This window comes from Martes martes (genome assembly GCF_963455335.1).
Source record: "Martes martes genome assembly, chromosome: 1".
Classification (NCBI taxonomy): domain Eukaryota; kingdom Metazoa; phylum Chordata; class Mammalia; order Carnivora; family Mustelidae; genus Martes; species Martes martes.
In genome coordinates, this window is record NC_137888.1 from 51,166,048 (window position 1) to 51,172,180 (window position 6,133).

A 6,133-nucleotide genomic window follows, 5' to 3' on the forward strand; every position below is an offset into this window, starting at 1 on the left:
GACATATTTCTTTTCTCACAGTTGACCCAATATTCAACATTTAATTCTGTTGTCATGCAATTTCTTTCTTTGTTCTATATCTCTTTCTGGAAGTTTCTCTAATGAATTTACCAAATGTTTTAGTATGTTTGTGATACATAATTAGCATTTTAATATGTCATTCAATTTTCTAATTGTGTCACATATATTTACTACTTGCCATGTATTCATATGTGTGTACCTGGTCACACCTACACAATTGTAGAATTCTTGAAGTTGTAATGTTTCTCATACTTATTTCTCAAAAATCATACTCACATTATAAAATTCTGCAATTAGAGCCTGGTGCTAGGTTCTTGTGGCCAGAGGTCAAACACTATTCTTCAAAATCCCAGAGGGAGTTTAGGGCTGAAAATATAGCTGTGGTTCAATAAAAATTTGTGGTCAAATTATAGGAAGGTACTACATATACGGGTCCCAAAATTGTTTCAGAGTATTTACTTCCATATCTTTGTCAATAAAACATGTGAAAGATTAGAAGCAAAAGCACCTATGATTTATTAAGGGCTCACACATAAAAATAAATTGATGATGGATGAAAAGCAAACTTCTAACTGAATATTCAACCTTAAATTTTACTTACTTGGGTAGAATCATCTTAATTTCAGACATGCAAAATGTATATTAATCTGAGGTTAAGTGCTTCACCATCTGGTTTTCAAAAGGAAATGCACTAATCAGAGATCTCACAAAATCTGATTGAGTTACAAAGAAAATAACTTAAGGAAAAGATATGAGAGGAAAATATTTTTATGATAACATATAATTTGGGAAATCAATTAGAATGTGAATAATTAGAAAGCAAATATATTTTTCTGAGTAAAAAATAGACTAACAAATATTTCACTATTATCTTGTGATGCAATTCAGAGACTAGTATAACAAAAATTTTAAACATTTTAAAGAAGTGAAATTCAGATTTTAACCATTTTATTATATTATATTACTGTTTTTCTAATAAGAAATTCTAACATTTAGGGGCGCCTGTGTGGCTCAGTGGGTTAAAACCTCTGCCTTTGGCTCAGGTCATGATCTCAGGGTCCTGGCATCGAGTCCCACATCGGGCTCTCTGCTCAGCAAGGAGCCTGCTTCTCTTCCTCTCTCTCTTTGCCTGCCTCTCTGCTTACTTGTGATCTCTGTCAAATAAATGAAATCTTAAAAAAAAAAAAAATTCTAACATTTAAAGAACTACAACATTTGTTTCATGAATGGAATTGTATGCAGTGCTACTCAATGTGGTCAGTAGATCAGCTGCCAGACCATAGGCTAATTACTACTGTTCCATGATGAAAAATAAAACAAAATAAAACATCATTGTGAGCTTAATAATAGAGATGATTTTATTTTTGTCACAAACCCTTTCATCAAATTGTAGATGATCTCTTCATACTTGGTGATGATGAATAATCACTATATATAAATGAACACCTAAACTGTACACTTTTTTGTACAATTTGTGGTAAGGCAGATATAAAAAGCACAGCTTTGCTTGTATACTCAAAATCTCTATAGTTTTATCTTATGGATCAGAATTACTAACAAATGCTCTCATTTTTTGTTTATCAGAACATATATATTGTCTTCATTCTGAAAGACAGTTTTACTGGATATAGAATTTTTGATTGACTTTTCCTTTCAGCATTTTGTCATTCCATTGCTATCTGTCTTTTCTTTTTTCTGATGGGAAGTAAATGGTAAGTCATATTATTCCTATTATTCTATAGGTGGCTGAATCATCTTTCCCTTACAGTTTTAATAATCTCTTTGTCTTCCAGCAGTTTGTTATTGTTGGTCTGGCTATTGATATATTTTTGTTTCTCTTACATGAACTTAAATAGAATCAAATTTGAAAAATGTTTAACCATGAATTCTTCCTAGTTTTTTTGTATTTTTTCCCTCTCTCTCCTTGGGAAATTCATTACACATTCTTTGGTATGCTTGATATTGTCCCACATATCTCTGCTCATTTTTATTTATTTATTTATTTATTTATTTGCAATCTGTTCTTTATATTGGATAATTTCTATTGATCTGTTTTTTGTTTGTATTTTGTTTTGTTTTTAAAGTTAAAATGAGTATTTTAATTTAGTTTCATAAAAAGATGACACATGAATTTGGATTAGAAAAAAAGTTTCGTTTTTCCAGAAATGCAGGGAAAAGAAATAACCCTTAATGGGTTCAATGATAATTTCCTGGATCTTGTCTTTGCCTTGAAAGCCATATCTTTTCCCCACAGCATCTACTTCAAGAATCACCTGATCCTGTTTATCTCCCTCTAGCTAGAACAAGCTAATTCCCCTTCATCCCTCTCTTTCAGCCATACTGTGTGGGTGCTGAAGACCCTGGGGTCTGACAATGAATAAGATAGCAACCCACAGGCAATGACACCCAAAGCCCCACTCCCAGTCCCCATGAGAGTGGTCACAATGCTGACATTGTTTCCATGGTCTCAGGACAAGGAGCCAAAAGCTGACCATAAGCACAAATCAAGGCTAAATATGGAGAAAAATGAGAGCTCCTAGAACCAGAGTAAGCTGCAAGCTGGGGCAGGAAAAGAGAATTTTTGAGTCATTCCATTTTCAGAAACAAGGGGAAACTGGTTTCTTTTCCACTGCTATGGTTCTATCAGCTACTCTACTGCTACTGAGTATCAAGGTGATGTGCAACCACAAAAGGGTCTGAATAAATCAGGAGAACTTGGCCCTGGGTGAAGAAGGGAGTAGCAGAAGAAGTTAGGTCAATGAATCATTTATAGGAAGACATTGATGGGAACTTCAGCTCTTAACGTGGCTGTCAGCCCTGCAGAGGACAACCCAGTAAGAACCAAGACAACCACTCCAGATTGGTATAGCTGGGGAATCTTCAGGCCTTTCTCTAGGTTCCACATCAAGTGTTAGATCCCATTCTAGGTGTGATACATGAGAAGGAAGACAAGTGCAAATTCGGCTGTGATGTCAGTGATGTCCCCAGACACATGGACTTTACAAGTTTCAAATAAGATTGAAAGTTGCCAAGAGCCAAGAGGGCCAACAAGCCAAAGAGAAAGACCTCTGTACTCAAGGCCATACCAGTACCAGAGTGCCAAAGAGATATCACCATGGGAAGATGTCCACTGTAGATAGAGATATGCAGAGACAGAAGACAGTTTAAAGTAGTGATCTTTTTTCCAGAACTTCTCCATCTTTTCTCTGGTTATAGTTCCCAAAGGAACAGCATTTCTGATGCAGAGCCTAGGACTTAGATGGGCACAGAGGCAATGACAGCCAACATGTCTCAACAAGAGCACAGCCATCTTCTCTACTGATCTACTTTTAAATTAAATGATTTGTGCTTTACATTTCTGTTCTGCTTTTAAATCCATCTAGCCAATGTTTTTCCATTATTTTTGTTATTACATATTTAAATTCTAAAATTTTCTTTTACTATATACAGTTTATGTTTCTCTACTAGAAGTCCTTTTGACAAACCACTACAATCATATTTTTCTTTAACTCCTTAGATATAGTTTTCTTTAATTCCTTTAACATATTTATAAAAGCATCTATGAAGTCTGCTGAATCTAACATGCGGATCCATTTAAAGACATTTTCTACTGACTGATTTTTTCTTGAGTATGGGTCAACTTTTCTGTGTCTTTTATGCCTTGTAATTTTTATTGTCACTTTTGAAAATTGGACATGTTGGACAATATAATGTAACAACTTCAGATTCTTTTTTTTTTACTTACCCAAAGCTTTATTTTTTATTTTATTTTTTATAACTTAAGTTTATTGAATCTTTCCCCACATGGTATGCAAGTTTTAATGTCACTGATCATTTTTTGTTTTTTTAAGCCATTTTTTTAAAGATTTTATTTATTTATTTGACAGAGAGAGATCAGAAGTAGGCAGAGAGGCAGGCAGAGAGAGAGGGGAAAGCAGGCTCCCCGCTGAGCAGAGAGCTTGATGTGGGGCTCGATCCCAGGACCCTGAGATCATGACCTGGGCCGAAGGCAGAGACTTAACCCACTGAGCCACCCAGGCGCCCCCATTTTTTGTTATTATTATTTTTACACTGGTTAGTTAGAAGTTACCCCAGTGTCTAAATTGATTAGTTGTCAGATAGCTCAGTATTTTTTTCCCCTCAAATATCTGAGATTGTAAGGCTTCTTTTCTAACAGAAGATTTTTGTGGATTGGAGAGAGTGTTTCTGTGATCAGTTCATTTTCAAGCCTGCCTGAAGCTTTTACTTTTTTCTGTGTCCTCTTGGGTTTTCCCTCTTCGTGTGCAAGGTTCCCAAATTATTGAGAGATGTATGCAGAACTTCCTCAGTGCTTCTTTACCTTTACCATGGCCCCATTAAAGTCTTGTTTTTGTTTGTCTTGTTTTTGCCACTCAGGACATGGGATTTATGCTTTACCATGTGCCACTTACTGAGATTGAAAATATGAAAAACAGAGTTATGTAACTTTTAACACCTGTTTTGATATTATTGAAAAACCAAACTCATATTTGAGTTTTTAGGTCAGTAACAGTCTCATTTTACTTTCCAACTTTAAGGACATTTGAGGTGGGGGGAAGACATAATGAGATTGGAATAGTCTGTGCCTTGATTCTGAAAGAGCTAAATTTGAAGCTTGGCAGCCAAGTTTACATAATGTAGGGAAACAGTCTCCTGGCTCCTGTTTTTTTTTGCTGATGTCAGTGATTTACAAACTCTGAATGTTAGGTTATAAATGAGATTTAAATTAAATGATTTAAATAAAGCAATTGTCAGATTTCTAAGAAAAAAATGCTATCCTCCCATTTGATACATTATTATGAACAAGCATATGAATTTGCTGATTCCATTTAGAATGCAAGTTTACTAAATTATGTGCATGGATTACATAAAATTTTTATCAGGGTGGTACAGTCATTAGTAACTTTCTGGTTTACCTCTCCCCAGTCTTTTTTTCTAGGTATCTCTTGACATCAAGAACTAATGGTTCTTCATTAGTCCATGGCTATTCACATTCAAGAAGTTCCTATATTAAGGAGATTAAGGAAACACTCTCCATGTTTGTTTCACTTAGGAATCACCTAGATAATTGTTAAAATATTACTACATTATCTCCAATTCCTCGGGGATCATTTTAGTCTAGTTAGTCTCTTACAAGGTCCCTGAACAATACATCTCCTAAAAGATTATTGGCTTCTTATTGGACCTCTTCATGAGACAAACTGACCTCCCATTATTTCTCCTCTAGGAAGCAGCCATAAAGTCATTTGCATAGTATTTACTTTTGATTGTATGTGGTAAAGACAGTTTTGCTTAAGAGATCAGAAATATAATTCTCTCCATTGGTTGAATTGTATTTTTTTAACTTAATAAGTAAATGAAGTAAAATTGCTACTGAAGTGATTATTGAAGGATCTCATTGCTATTATATCTTAATAGCTTTCCTTAATTTCATGAGGAGTCTACACTTTCCTCCTCCTTCCATATTGAACAAATCATTCTTTCTGGGAGATTTTCCTTTTGAGTATCATACCTATAAAGCCTCAGAACATTTTTCTATTGCTTGTGTTGATTTTTCATTTTAAGTACTTATTGGAGAAATATACCAAGTATCTAAACAAAAGATATGATCGACAGAACACTGACCTTCCTTTGACATTGATCAATGTCTCTATAAAGACCACAGGCAGCTTTTGAATATGTTTTCTAAATTGTGTGACAGTGTTAATTCTTTGTCTTAAAAGTTTATCCACTGAAAGAAATATACAATAAGAGAAACATGAGCCCTGGTATGAGATATCATTTTTTGAAAAGCAAATTTCATTTTTATTTTCAATTTTTGAAAGATTTATTTATTTGAGAGAGAGAGAGCGAGAGAGCACAAAGGTAGAGTAGAGGGAGAGAAAATCTTAAGCAAACTCTGATCTGAGCATGGAGCTCATTGTGACTCTGAGATCACGACCTAAGTTCAAACCAAGAGTTGGTTCTCAACCAACTGCACCATCCAGATGCCCTGCAAATTTCATTTTTCAAACTTTATTGCAAAGATTAATAAAAGTCTTAAAAGAATACTTTAGTTGTTTTTTTTTTTTTGGAAGAAGTGTGTTCAATAATA

The 6,133-nt window shown here is 34.4% G+C and overlaps 1 pseudogene across 1 annotated transcript; it reads right to left on the reverse strand.

Moving 5' to 3' along the window:
* Positions 1 to 2,788: 2,788 nt before the first annotated feature.
* LOC308339727 (succinate dehydrogenase cytochrome b560 subunit, mitochondrial-like) lies at positions 2,789 to 3,331 on the reverse strand (annotated as a pseudogene). The gene has a single exon. The product of its transcript is annotated as a succinate dehydrogenase cytochrome b560 subunit, mitochondrial-like (transcript).
* Positions 3,332 to 6,133: the final 2,802 nt, after the last annotated feature.